Source organism: Haplochromis burtoni, unplaced genomic scaffold, assembly GCF_018398535.1.
Source record: "Haplochromis burtoni strain Fernald_Lab_line unplaced genomic scaffold, NCSU_Asbu1 Contig_336, whole genome shotgun sequence".
In the NCBI taxonomy this organism is placed as follows: domain Eukaryota; kingdom Metazoa; phylum Chordata; class Actinopteri; order Cichliformes; family Cichlidae; genus Haplochromis; species Haplochromis burtoni.
This window is the reverse complement of record NW_024582697.1, coordinates 411614-427102: the sequence shown is the minus strand read 5'-3', so window position 1 is coordinate 427102 and position 15489 is coordinate 411614. Positions and strand designations below refer to the sequence as shown.

Below are 15489 nucleotides of genomic sequence, written 5' to 3'. Positions count from 1 at the left end.
ACAAGAGAATTATTCAACTAGTAGACCTCTCTGTAGCCTTACACTATTGCACGTGTCTCCTTAAACCACCCCCAACTTTAAGTATCTTCTGAGCAACGGGTGCTTTAGTTAGCCACTTGTTGAGCCATGCTTGCGTTTTTCTTTTCTTTTTCTTTTTACCATTTACTGTTTGATAGCAGTCTCCACTTTGCCTGTGGCTCATGAATTTCTCTCGCTCATTTTCCTCCATGTAACGCACAGGCTTCCATCTGCAAAGCATTACAGTAAATGACAGGAATAGAGAAATGATTTCACACACGTTCCGCATGGGCCAGATGCAGCTCCAGAGTCACTGCCGCAACTAAGTCTCATGTGGTAGGAAGAAATAAAAAAAGAGTAAATAAGTCTTACCCTGCTGCATTTTAGTGCATATGTTTGAGGTTCACAAAGTCAGTGCCTCTGCCCTGGTGCTGTATTATCGTTTATATTTGTCATTCAGCTCATGTGAGTTGGTCCGGCATCTCCAGATTTGACTCTCATAATTTTTTATGCTTTGTTTTTACAACTTGCAGCAACCAGCTGGAGTAATCATAAATATTACCTCATCCTCACCAGGACCATGCTGCTTTTTTCACAGCTTTTATTTGAAGGAGTCCATAATGCACATTCTTAGTAATAATAACTTTATTATTATTTTATTATATGTGTGGAAATTCTTAATATTGAAAATGTTATTATGTTTTTCGTGTGTCATTTGTATGTAGCTAAAGACTTTAAAATCCTTCTTTCCTAAAACTACCCTCTGTAGTCTCAGTTCTGGGGCTGAGGCTGTTTAGTGGATTTGTTACCAAAATCTACATTTCTACTTAAGCTAATAAAGCATTTAACTGTATAATATTTATTACTTATATAATATGATTTAAACTTTTCTGACTTTAAGTATATTCTAGCCTCTTAGTTAAAAAGTAACAAATATCTGCTGTCAACAGATATTATCCAGTCTCATCAAACACTGCTTGAATAGTAGAATAGTCTATTTTTGGCCGTCTTCACATAGTTTCCTGGTTAAATGTCCCAAGCAGCAATGCGTTCCTGTAATCTGTTTCACATATTTACACATATTTAGCGGACAGGCATTTGGTCAGGGGTGTAAATCAAAGTGGCGGTAACAGCATTCTGCGTGCCATCAGCACGTTGCGCTCCTAATCACCAGGGCTCAGTAAAAGATGGTGAGGCAGCCTATAACACTGCCCAGGGGAACCAATAAAACACTGGTTTGGTGCTCAGCCAGTTCTGCAGCCTGCTAGGGGTTTAATGCTTGAGGCACTTAGTCATACAGCACCATGCTTGTTTTTTTAGTTGTTTTTTTTTTTTAAGGACTTAACTGAAAATTTCTTCTTGTCAGTTTTCATAAAAGATGCGCTCTTTAATTTTCTTGTAGCTCACTTCACTGTTATTCTCCTCGAATCCTCTTTTCCGTCTCATTTGGTCCTCTGAATATGTGGCTGCACAGAGTCAACCAGACTGTCCCCACCCTGTAGTGAAGCAGATGTTAACGATTACATCTGCTTCATCTTTTTGGTCTTCATTCGTCTTTTATTTATTTATTTTCTTGCCTCCATGATACGTGGTAACCTTTAAAGTCTCTATTTCATGTTTAACTTTGACCAAACACTGTATTTAACTGTAGATCTTAGCTGACACAGGATTAACTGTTTGGCATAATTATCCAAAATAGAAATATGACAATTTAAAGTAAAATTAACATGATTGTGAGGACAGTGGGTGTTCCATAGCACACAGACAGCTGTATGAGAAACACTTTTGTCTCAAAGGCACATAATACCACAGTCTCTAGTTTGGGTTCTTGGGTTTTTTGATGCTATGGCGAGGCTTCTGTCCATCGATTCGCAAATCACAAGAATTACTATTCCTTCTAGTATTGGTTAGATTTTAGTGAAACTTGCGCACACTGATGTGCTTAAGATCGAGGTGTAGGTCTTGTAATATGATGCAGATGATATATGGCAACTCATTTTACATTTTAGGCCGCATATAGCCCACTTAAATCTTGTGTGGGTCGAATCAGTGAAGGTCCCCTTCCTCTACGTGGCCTTATGTTGGTCTGTATGGGGTTTCTAAATATCACATTACTTTGGACCTCTGACCTCTTCTTCAAGTTCAAACGTTCATAAAATGCCTTTTTTCTTAAAACACTTGTTTTAAATTTATCTGCCTGTCTTTGTATTGGCAACTTTTAGGAAGTGATCGTCTTATAAGGAGATTCTAAATATCACATCCAAACATTTTGTCACATTTGACCTCTGATCTCACTTTTACATTTACATCTGCCTTTCTTTCAAATTGATCTTTCTGTGTTAACGTCTCGGTTCCTTGTTCGTCTTTGGTGCTGGTCCTCATGTCAGTATTAGTTCTCTTCATTATTTCCCGTTTTTACTTTGAATTCTGGGTTTTCTTTCATGTCTTGCATTAGTTTTGCTTTCTGTCGGTTTGATTGCTTTGATTTACTTTCACCTGTGTTGGTTATGTCCACCTGTGTCTCGGCCTCCTCCTGTCTACTCCCTAATCAGCACATTTTGTGTATACGTGTGTCATTTGTCTTTTGTGTCCCCTTAGGTTGATCTTTTTGCTGCTTGACCTCTTTTGGACTCTTTCCATCTTTTGTTTCTTTACCGCCGCCCATTAAAGCCTTGTTTTATTTCTTATTCTGCCTGCTTGAGTCCTTGCGACACAAAAATGTTATCAGAAAGGCTAAACTGAGTGTAAACTGTCTTCTACCTTCGTTTCTTCTTACTGATCTCAGTTTTCATGAGTTGAATGGGTCTTAATAATACACGTACATTCCCGTAAATATCAGTGTTTAATGTTAATTACATTTTAAGGGCCAGTTCCTTTATTCCTAAAGAAAGCTAAAAGGGATTAGAGTTGGATATTTGTTGGCTTGTTTGGCTTATTATATGTTGTTTGTGCTTACTTTGCTGTAATTATAGGTTTGTTCTGCATGTGCAACAACAGTTATTTTTCTTGTGGAAAATTACCCCCTTTGCTTTTTTCCCCATTTTTCTTGCTCACTACACTCTTGTCTAGTGTAGGCTTATTGAATATATATAATATAATGATAAGGTTAATTTTGTTATACCACATAAAGCACAAAGATGATGAGATATTTACACCAAATGCTGTAAGACCCTTTAAACGCATCTCCACATTTGTCCTGGACAAACAGACCGCCACGAGGACCCGAGCATAGACAGACCACATAACCTTTGTCGTTTCTCTTCCTTTGTTTGTCTCTATAATGCACTCCTGCTTTTCTTCTTCTTCTCTTTTTCCTCTGCTGCAAAAACGTTTCTGCCCCTCTCTGAGCCTGGTTCTCACGAAGGTCTCTTCCTGTTAAAAGGGAGTTTTTCCTTCCCACCATTGCCAAGTCCTTGCTCATAGTGGACCAGCTACTGTGAATTGGTGCTTATAATATGATTGAACTGAAGTGAAACCACAAAGGCCTAACCTTCATTGTCACGTCTGCAGATCTTTGCCAACACACAAACGTGTGCCTCGGTTTGAGGTGTTCATGTTTTGTTGTTCACAGCATGCCTGTGGCTTTTTACTTTTAGGAGCTTTTTGGGACAAAAAAACCCAAGAAAAGCATCCTTGGAGCAAACACGGGACAACAATGAGTGAGAATGAGAGCATGGTAACCACAAAATGACATTTCACTTATTCACTCATTCCACGTGTTGTCAGCCGGCACAACAAAATGCTGTCTTTTAAACAAACAAAGCTAGCTTTATGATCTCTCTTTTTTTTCATTTGGCTCCAAAAACAGTGTCCATCAAATTTTAGAGAGTAACACTGATGGCACATTTTGTAACCAAACAATGCAGCTATGCACATTTGCTAAACCATTTGTCATAATTTTCAAGATTTTTCCCTGTGACAAATCTCTGGTCACACAAAGTGTGAATATTCATTTGCTTTTCTCTGGCTATTCCTTCAACGTTATTTTGTTACACAAGTGTTTCAGGAATGCCTAACATCTGTTACTTTTTGAAATTTTGAAAAGCACAAAAGCTGCATTGCTTTCCTAGGACAGCGTGGGAATGATTAGTCGTTAATTTTCCATCCTCTGTCTCATTGAGAGGTTGAGGAGATTATGTCCTTCTTTAGTGTTTAGTGTATGTGCATAAATATTTGCAACTCTGTACATTTGCGTTTTGTGCACATGCACGCCATCCTCCTCTGTCCACAACTACATGTCTTCCCGTCACACATAAATGCGCTTTGACGGGAGTGTGTGTGTGGGCTGCCTAGAGACAGGCTGGGACCTCCTCTTAAGGCTTGAGCTGCCTTTCTTCCCACAGCACCCGGCAGGAGGATGTCCATGGGAAGTATAGTGCCGTGCAGAGGGGAAGAAACCTGGGAAAGAAGAGGGAGTACCTCAGAACATGCATGGTTAATTAGTGGCTGCTATGGGAACTTGAAAGGGACAGAGAAATATGGTCAACACAGCATGCAGCAAAGAAGCAGAAGTTGTCACTATTTGTGTAAGTGCAAACACATAATGCTAACATTAGATACACCATATCAGATAAAAGTGAAGTGTCGTCTGTTTCCACCCATCCTCTCTTGCGAGGTCTAAACATTATATGTCAGTGTGTTCCTCATAAAGCTGTCTTCCTTAGAGGAACCTTTCGCACATAAATTATTATTGTGTGCTGTGCCGTCCATCGTTGGTTAATCAGGCCCGATATGGCTCAAGGAACAGTGCGTATCCTGAATTTTACTTATTGTTTAGGGTTTTAAAAAAGGGCTTGGGTGGTTACACAAAATATATTTTTACCCTTTCTCATGTTTTTGTTTTTTTTTGTTTTTTTTGGGGGGGGGGATTAAAAAGCTGTGCTACTAAATCTTGCCTTTGGGAACACAGACAGGATGTCATAAAGAAAATTTAAAAATGGCTCCTGTTTTTCATATATTTATTATTTTGTTTTTAATACTTTTTATGATTGTGATTTGGGGCTTTTTCTCATTTCCATATGGTCTGGTTATTCCCTTTTGGTCTCGTTGGAGCTAGTTATGTCAACATAAAAAGCCCTCAACACAAAGACCTCAAGAATCCCAACACTGAACTTTTAGTGATTGCAGGAGCTGTTTGTTTCACACAGAGGAGGGCGAGACAGCAAATACACGGAGACCTACAGAGGTCAGACCATAGTTCACTTTGAGGTTTACTAGTCTGTTGACTTTGTGCACGCTAGCACTTCTCATTAAGGAGCGAGACAGAAATGGCAGACAGCACAGCTGGTTCATTCCTGCCTTAGAGCTGGACAAACCATTAGAGCGCATTTTATTGTAGAAAGGATAAAAACAATCTTGGCTTTACTAACGTACATTATCAAGCTGATTGAGAACATGCTTCCTTTAGCATCTGTGTGGTTTGTATTTTTATAGGTATTATTTATCCTTCAAGGTCTTTGGTGCCGTGTCAGCTTGTGGTATCTTGCATTTGTAGACAGTGCACTTGTTACTAGTATCTGTTCCCTTGAGTTAAAATTGAGGGATTTTTGCAGTGACTGAGGGTTAAGAGCCAAGGTAGAGAGACTGAGTGGCCTGTATATAAAAAGATAGACATCCACTGTGAGTCTTGCTTTAAAGGATTGATCTCAGCATTTTGGCTTCTGTTATCTAAAATGGGACCCAGAGGTGGCCATATTTAGATATTTTAAATATGAATATTTTACTGTGAGTCTGTGTGGATTTCCTCATTTGCTCACTTTGCTCACTTTTAGACACAGTCTCAAAATAACGATTAGAGGAACTGCAGGTTTTCAGTTACGCAGTAGCTTAGTTTTTCTTTCCTGGAGGTTGCTTCTTAGGATTTAGAGGGACCTGTCCCTGGGTTAGTCTAAGACAGTAAGATTTTTGTTTATCCTAAAATGTAGTATTTCCTTCTTTATTTGTTTAGGTTGGGTTTTTTTATTAGTTTTTTTGTATATCTGTGTCTTTCTTCTTTAGAGACTAGAGGGTTTTTTTTTTATTGCCTTACACTGCAATTCCCCTTCAGCTCTACCAAGCATATTAGCAAGTTTGAACTTGATTTGATTCCCTGGTTTGTAACTTCGTTAGGCAAGCTGTTATTGTTCTCATTAGACACTTTATTCATTATAGCTGATGGCTGTTTTCAGTTGGCAGTTGAAGAGCCAAATACTTTCCTCGGAGTTTGGTGGAGACCTAAAAGAAAGCAAAGGGGACGGTGAATATTTGATCTTTTTTGGCATTTGACATTAATCACGACTCTTATCACTAGCTGATAACATCACCCTGTGTGTGCTGTAATTAGAGAAGTGTTTGCTAAGCTAGCCACGTCAACTTAAAAGCTAGTTTGTCAGTGTTGTGTTAATAGTGTCTTATGTTACAAAAACAATCCATTAACCCAGGTTAAAAAAATGATATAATATGCAAATGTGCACATAAACACTTCCCTTCAACTCCAACTGTCTGTCCTGCATTCCTTCTGTGCTCACTTCCTTCTACCTCTCAAACAGATTTTCAGCTTGCACTTTGGTATGCCAGGTATTGAGTAGCAACAGCATGCCTGTGGTTAAGTGCAGGAATGACTGAAGCTTAACTATATTATGTTCACTATGACAATTGCAGGATTGGTACTATGGCAGAAACTCTTTCAGAATGCAGAGAGCAGCAAAGGTCTGATCAGGTCATCCTGGTGCTTGCACATGCATAATTTCCACTAAAAGATGGTGTTTAAGCATCTTAATTTGTTTTTTGTTTTTGCAATATTGACTTTGCTTGCATCTAATTATTCCAGCTTCTGATTTAACAACTTGCTTTGTTAGATTTTTCTTTTCAAATAAATACATTATGAGAAAACATCAATGTTTAATATCTCCACAGACTAAAAGTCCACCCCTCTGATTCATAGCGGGTCAAATCCCGTAAAGTCCACCGAGCACAGAGAGAGGGTTTGTCAGTATTATTCTTTCACCTCCTCTTCTTCTGTTTAATGCCTTTCACAGTACTGGGTAAATCTTTCAGTGTTGTACCCTACATTTTCTATTATCCCACCATCTTTCCATGCCCAGATGCAAACTGTGTGGTCTTACCTTCGCGCTGTGTTTCTAAACTACTGCGGCAGCGTTGCTACACACTCTCTCAGCCACTGTGTGTTGTTTTGTAATGATACTGTGCCTGAGTCTGAAGCCCTTGTTGCATTTTTTTGTTGTTGTTGCTATTCTTTGACCAGGCAGTCACATGAGTAATTTAGCTAAAAATGACCTGACTAGTTAAATAAAAGACTAAAAACAAACACGCACGCACAGATAACAGGTGTTCGCTCAGCTGCGACGCTGATACCATCAAGAGATGGATGCAAAGGACTCGACATTGAGAAAAGGTCAAGAGGTTGATTAAATGAAAAGAGAGAGCCAGGCTCACGTCCCCGTGGCTGTCGGGTTTTAGAAGAAGGGCCCAAGCCGCAACTGTTATTTTGGATTTTGTTTCTGTTCACTTCATGACAATCCGGCCACCTTCGTGTTTGCAGGGCCCATCTGAGTCTGATTCAGTGCAACTTGAGCACCACTTAGCTTTATCCTCTGGAAGAATATGCATGTGCTGTGTTAACAAATTGCTCAAAGCTGCTTTGTCATGTAGCGGATGGAAACGAGCCCGGGCCGAGCAGCCTTGTAAATATCTGGTGAGCAGTGGTTGCTGTTAAAAGACAGTGGCTTACAAACTATAGTGGAAGTGTATGTTTCAATGCAAACTTCAGAAATGCATAGCTTTCCACTGTTCCTTTTACCACAAACTGTTATGTTTATACATCTCATTAAACTTTTTTTTGTGTGCGTGTTACTGGAAAACTATCCGTCAGTAATTGTTTCAGTGATTAGGTGGTCAAAAAATGTGGTTTCTCCGTTGACCAGACAGAGATGGTGGAACAAGAGAAGAAAAATGTGTTTTGATGTGTGCGGATGGGGGCAGAAATCGGAGCCGGTCTGCTCGTACCAGCAGCTCATCAAGGCTATTGAGTCAAGGCTATGGTGTCTTCTGTAACAATCTCTCGGGTTCTCTTTGGAGCGGGTATCGCTTCATTCTAACTCTCCCAGATGTTGCGTTATGAGCTCAAAGCATTCTTGGACACACACAAGTATGTGGACATGCATAACTGTTGTGATTTACTACAAAAATGTGATAGCGATCTTATCTTTTACTTCTCTCTCTCGCTGACTCTCTGCTCTCCCTTCCTCAGTCTTTCTCATAATAAATCTGTTGTTCTGTGAGTTTTTTATAGTGTTTTACGGTGCTTATTCCTGCTTCTATCATTAAAGCAGAAGATTTAGTGTGGGCGTGCTGGACCTGCTAAAGGTAAAACAGAATTTCGTCAGAGGGTCACGGTTAGTGCAGCCAAGCTAAGTCTTGAGGCTGTTAGACCGACCCCCAACGATGTGGTTAGGGATTTTTAAACCAAACCTTGTGTGTAAATTTTTCACAAAAGATCACACTTGTCGTTTTGAAAACAATCCTTTTCTGTACTCCTGAATGGTTTTTTTTTTTCTTTTTAGAGATTTAGGATTGTTATCCAACAGGACTGGAATTTCTGCTTTTGAGATATGAGAGAGATTGGTGGCGGGAATAGAAGCGATAAAGGTGGTGATTCAGATTGAGCAGAAAGAGCAAGTATGGACACAGTCATATGAATGTGTGGGTGTGTGTGTGTGCATGATACAAAGACTCGGATCCACAACAGTTGTGTGCCAGAGACGGACAGAATGAGACTGATAAACTCGCTGATAATTCAAGAGTTGAAGACACCACAGAGTCAAAACATGTGAATGTGGATCCTTGAAAGGTGCTCCGCTCAACGCCTCAAGAATGTTTCGTCTTGTGAAGAAGGTTTGAAGAAGTTGTTTTAGGGTTTATGTTTCTCCCTTTATTTTTCTTCTTCCTTCTCTCGAGTTGACCCCTTTAACTCATCTGCACACATGTAATGTACTCGGGCTTGTAGGAAAAACAAATATTAAGCAGTCGTGTTTTGCGTACATAAATCACTGGGTTTTATGGTTTTAGCATTCCCAATAATGCAGACTTGGCCGGCCATGAGCGGGTGTCTCGCATACACTCAGACATATACACTAAGGTGAGTATGTTCTGGAGGTTTGAGTCAGCAGTTATGAGCTGTTCTTCCAGACCATTAGCCTTGAAGAAAATCAGAGATTTCCAAACTGTCGGCTGGGCTGCTGCTGTCAAGCACCAGAATGTCCTTCTGAGACTGACCACAGTCTGTTTAGCTGGACAATATTTTAACAGGGCTGTAAGTCCTTCATCAAGGCCATTATTGGTGGATTGTGTTTTTATATTAGACTTTACTGAGCGCTGCAGTGTGTGTAGCGTAAACCAGCAACAGTTCGGGGCACATGTGGTTTTTCCACAGCAGGAAAAATAGATTAGAGTGGACCTACGTCGCCAGTGTGATTCCTGTTAGAAATGTACATTTCAGCTATGGCTCTGGTATGCAGAATAATTACTGTGCACTGCGTGATGTCGATGGGTGATTGCAAGCATGCCATTCTAATTATCTGGTTTTATTTTCAAAACCAGAAGATATTTTCATTTCTTTTCATTTTTGAGTCAGAAAATAGCAAAAACGAAGTGGATTTACAAAGACACCGATACAGATTATATGCAGCTTGCCTTGTGTTACCTGCTGAGATATACCGTAGTTTTGTAAATATCATTTGTTTTAGTTGTATTCTATTCATTTTGGCTAATTATTATTAATCTCTGTGTGTTTTTTCTATCACACAACATGAATCGCGACAGGTTTAGAGGAAGGCTGCCTCTCCCCGAGCCTGGCTCTACGGGAGGTTTCTTCCTGCGTTGTGCTTGCTCACAGGGGATCGTCTGATTGTTGGGGTTTTCTCTGTTTTCTTTGTAGTATTGTAGGATCTTTATCTTACCTTAAAAAGGCACCTTGTGCTTTGAGACTGATAAATAACACTGAATTTGATAATTCAGTGAGTGTAATTATTTCTTCAGATAATTTTTAGCTTTGAAACTAAAGCAAGTCTCCACATTTCCTTGTTTCAGTGTATTTGTTGATCGAATAATGTCTTTCAGATATTACTATTGTCCAATAATCTATCAACTTCAAGTCAAGAGTGCAAAACAGTTCCACACTTCCTCTTTAACATGTGTACTGTATTTTGTGTTTAGCGTTTAAATTACAACCATGACAAGAGCAGGAGTTTTCTCAGGTAACCTAACAGCAGAGAGGGTCATAGCGGTCGTGACCCTCACCCTTTTGCTGTCTGTCTTCTGTGCCACGTCCTCTCCTCTCTGCTCTGCTCTGAGGCAGTCACAACTACCAACTGGTTCCCAGGCCCTGAGCGACAGGTCACGCTATGGTCGTCTAGCCTGGGCCCTTGATGCTGAACCCCGAGGTTAACGCGGAACACATCCTTTCAGGGGCGCTGCGATCATCATCTCACCTACTGCACCTACCAGCTTTTTAGAGATGTAGAGACACAACACACAAACATGTCTCGGTAATGAAAGTAGCTATTTATTTCCTCTAGCACGCTAGTCTTAATTCCTAAAGTGTGTTTCATGCATATGAGCATTTTAAGTATTTGTGTTTCCCATTAGTGCATCCTTATTTCTCCCTCATGCCCACCCACATCCTACAACAAGCCCATTCCCACTGAGCACTGACAATCAAGAGGCTGAGCCCTCCCACCAGTTTATGACCAGTGACCTGACTGTTTTATAACAGTCTGGACCAGTTTTCCACACATTTGTGTGTTTTTGTGCTGACATGAGCATCTGTCATTTTTCAGATAGTATTTTTTTTAATTTATCTTAGAAAAGCATCTGTATGCGTTTCATCATTTTAGTGTACATATCTGTTCAGCCCGATTAAGCCCCCTCGTTCTTAATCGGCCCTTCGTCCCCTCCAGTGAAAATAAAGATCGGGCTTTTCATTCTTCATGTCAACATTATGTAAAGCAGATGTAATGCCGATCATGTGGTCATGCAGCATTCTGTTAAGTTGCCTCGAGATGTGTTGAAGCTGCGTTGCAATGGGCTATTTTTCTGCACGTGTTTGGTGTTTTGCAGAGATGCGTTATGTGGCGGCAGCAATATTAGTAGCAGTGTTGCAGATCTTGCTGTTTCTGCCTGCGGAAATGGATTAAGTGAGCGATTGGCCGCACCGATTTGGGTAGCCTGTGTCGGTATGAAGATAATTTGGAATGCTAATGAAGCATTATTCTGTTTCTTGAGGACACGAAGAAAAATACTGTGGAAGCTTCTGCATTTTTTTCCATTTGGCAACTTTGCGTGTGGTTATATGTGGAATTGGATGGTGGGTGTCATAAGGGTCACTGCAGACCTGTTGACATCGGAGTCAGTGAGTTTAATTAAATCGTGGTGTGTGTGTGTGTGTGTGTGTTTTTTTTTGTGTGTTTGGTTGTTGGTGTGTGTGTGTGTGTGTGTGTCTGTGTGTGTTGGTGTGTGTGTGTGTGTGTATGTGCTTGTGTGTGTGAGCTGTGTGTGTGTGTGTGTGTGTGTGTGTTGGTCCCAGAGGATGGGGGCCCGATGGAGAAAGCAGAGAGCAGGCGCTTGGCAGCCCATCTGAGGGGTTCGTCACTGGGGCTCAGACACGGCCACAGCTGGCCTCTCCACTGACAATCCTGGCTTTTCTCCCCCTCTCAGGAACGCACTGCGTCAACTCTAATTCCTTTCTAATGAACTGGCTACTGAAGGTAGCTATGCAGGCAGACCCGGCACACTTATTAAAAACACATAGTGGAAACTAAACACATACTCAGTGGAAAAAATATGTCACACTTTTGTACATTTCAGTTTTCAGCAGGATGTCTGTGCAGCTTGGCTCAAGCACCCGTTGAGAAACTTCAAACTCATAATGTCTTTGAACCTGAAATCAGCTCAAGCAGAGCTGTATCTTTAGATTCTAAACCATATGAGAACCTACAGTTTGTCTCATTGTGAAGTTTTTTTATCGCCTACAATTGAGCCACAAAGACTCCTTTGTCTGATATGATCTGATGATCCGTGCGGTTTACACTGATTCACTGGTTCAGTTCAATTTTCTAGTCCAAATAAAGATAGTATCTCCATATACCATACCTTATGCATGGAACAATGTACATGTCTTTGGGAGGTCTGAAAATACTTCTGGAAATCACAAACAAACCAGATTAACCAGAATAATCAAGCCACAAATAGATTTTAGAGTAAATAGCATTGATTTTTAAATTACAACTGTACTTTTCAACATGCATAAAGAGTCAAAGATGTTAATGGCTGCAGACATGACTGTAGAATGCACTATCCAATCAAAGTGTGCTGGGAGATGCCACTCTGACACAAATCACCTACCGTATTTTCACGACCATAAGACGCACTGTGCTAAAAGGCGCAGTCTCAGTTATGTGTGCCATTACTGTATTTAACACACACATAAGGCGCACTGGATCATAGGGCGCATACAAGTACCGTATGCGTATTTAAAAATAAAGCGGGAGCAAACCTGAGTTCGGTACCTTACTCACATTTTTATTACCAGTAATCGTCATCATCAACAACACACAAGCATACAAGTGTGCGTATTTAAAAATAAAGCAGGAGCAAAACAAAGTTTGGTACTCACATTTTTATCATCAATCAAACCCATCGAAGTCCTCATCCTCTGTGTCTGAATTGAACAGCTGCGCTAAATCTCCATCAAACATGCCAGGTTCACTGTCTTCACCGTCAGAGTCACTTTCCGTGCCGTGCGGCTCCTCGGAAATGATGCCGGCTTTTGCGAAAGCTCGAACAACAGTGCCAGCAGACATGTTAGCCCAAGCATCTACAATCCATTGGCAAATTGTGGCGTAACTCGCCCGGCGCTGCCTTCCACTCTTGGTGAAACTGTGGTCTCCATCGGTCATCCATCGCTGGATGTGTTTGTCGCCGATGTGTTTGCTGCAGTAGGAGCGGAAGATGGCCAGCTTTTCCTTATAATCCGCTGGAAGTTGCTGCGCTACCGTAGTCCTGGTCCGGATGGAAAAATGGCACCGTTTCATAAAAAGTGAAAGTGAAACTGCTTTTAGCCGAATGGTGACCGTCGAAACGCTTCTCCCGCTCGTTCTTTGCTCGATGATCCACCGCTCGAGTCTTTCCTCCAACTCGGGCCACCTCGCCTTATGTCCGCGGAAACTCAGCTGCGTTTTCTTGACCTGCCGGAGCTTGTTTTCCAGCTTCCTCCATTTGCGAACCATCGATTCGTTAATCTTAAATTCTCTCGCCGCTGCTCGATTTCCATGTTCCTCCGCGTAGCTGATGGCCTTCAGTTTAAACTGTGCTTCGTAAGCGTGTCTCTTTGCCATTTTCAGGGTTGTTAAAACAACGATGTCCTGCATAACGCACATACCTGTTCTTTTATACAGGTATGTGCGATAAAGTCAACGCACACACTTCACCCTTTAGCGTTCTCATGGTGTTCTCTACTACGTCCTCATTACAACACACAGGGCGCACTGCGCTATAGGGCGCGCCGTACTTTTTGAAGAAAATCTAAGACTTTTAAGTGCGCCTTATGGTTGTGAAAAAATGGTAAATGGCCTGTATTTATATAGCGCTTTACTAGTCCCTAAGGACCCCAAAGCGCTTTACATATCCAGTCATCCACCCATTCACACACATTCACACACTGGTGATGGCAAGCTACATTGTAGCCACAGCCACCCTGGGGCGCACTGACAGAGGCGAACCCGTTCTCACTCCCAAAGCGTAACATTTTACGCTAGGTGACAAATCGTCAACATATTACGTTTTCGGCTACCCACCACGTTCCTAAATGACGACCTCGGAAAAAGAGGAAATATGAGAACCGTCTGGACTGAACCTACACATGTTCGCTCTTTTTCTTCAAATCGCTTAGAAACACGCTATTTAACATCATTAAAGTCCTGGTTAAGGTCAGGAATAAGGTTATGGTCAGGGCTAGGGATAAGGTTAGGTTTAGGGCTGGAATACAGGGCTGGAACGTCTATTACCGCGGGAGCGTCATTGCACTGGATTCCAGCCATAACCCGCCGCGTACCATAAGAACGCCGAAGGTCTCCTTTCGCGTTCCTCAGGAACGCCGCGGGACGTGACAAAACGTCGACATGTTACGCCTCGGGAGTGAGAACGCTCTGACAGAGGCGAGGCTGCCGGACACTGGCGCCACCGGGCCCTCTGACCACCACCAGTAGGCAACGGGTGAAGTGTCTTGCCCAAGGACACAACGACCGAGACTGACCAAGCTGGGGCTCGAACCGGCAACCTTCCGATTACAAGGTACCGCTAATGCTGCAACGTTAATTTGTATCGTCCCTGTTGTATAAATAAATAAAATGCAAATATAAAATATTGTTACAGCCTGTCGTGGTAGCTTCCTTGCAGTTGCCTCTTTCAGTTGACAGAGTGCATCACTGGATCATGAAAAAGACATGAATCTTCAAAGATGAGTCCACTCCTTGATGGATCAGATCAGTTTTGATGGCCTGATGGAGACTTACACAGAGATAGTAACGTGGTTTTAATGCTGTGGTCTATCGGTGCAGTGCTGTATTTAGTATCAGAAGGTCGGAGCTGAAACTTTGGTTTCCAATTGTGGGAATGAGATAAATTTGGACAGTTTTACGTGAGGACAGTTGAATGTATTTCAGTTAAAGGCTAGTACAACTATGATACAGAGTGAGTTGAGCAGCCTCACTGTGACCCTTTGCTTTTACTTCTGTGGTGCAGCCTGTGGATCCTCTGTTGCTGCTAATGGAAACTGCTAAGCACATTGAGACAACACAAAGCGCATAGGTTTGATTGCTGTGTCAGTTTACAAAGGTGACAGAGTTCGTCAGCTTTGATGTATTGTTTATTTGCCTGCGTCTGGCACCCTTGATGGATCGTGATGCTATAGTTTGAAAGCATTTGTCTGTTCCAAAGCTTTTGTTGACTTTTTAGGTGATCTTTTCCATGATTATCCATTTTCACTTGGATTATCTCCTATGAAAAGTATTCCCTTTTCTTTAATTTCACATACTTCGTTAGCAGTACGTTATAAACCAACCTCGAATTTTCCATCCTGGAGACAAGCTTACAGCTTCTGTGAATCCCATTTAATATCAGTGGATTATTCCACTCCAGTCCCTTCATTATCGAGGTAATGTTAGCACCCGCAGCGCAAGTGTGCATAAAACCATTAGCTGTGTCCAACTCATTTACACAAAAGTAATAACACTAGAACAGGAAGGTTGTGCCCTTTCACAGAAAGCAATAAAGAGAGGAAGAGGGCAAGGTTATCAGGAGAACAAGTAGATATTCTGCCGGTCATATGAACTGTCTTCATCAGATAGTGAAAATAACTGAAAAGCATGTGCTTATATGGTCACACTTTTAGATGGGAGATACAGCTCTTAGTTACAG

General features: G+C 41.4%; 1 protein-coding gene across 2 annotated transcripts in view; it reads left to right on the top strand.

Annotated features, from left to right (window-relative positions):
- Positions 1-15489, top strand: part of LOC102296362 (mitochondrial import inner membrane translocase subunit TIM16) — a 112577-nt gene that overhangs the window by 79422 nt on the left and 17666 nt on the right. The gene's annotated exons all lie outside the window — the stretch shown is intronic.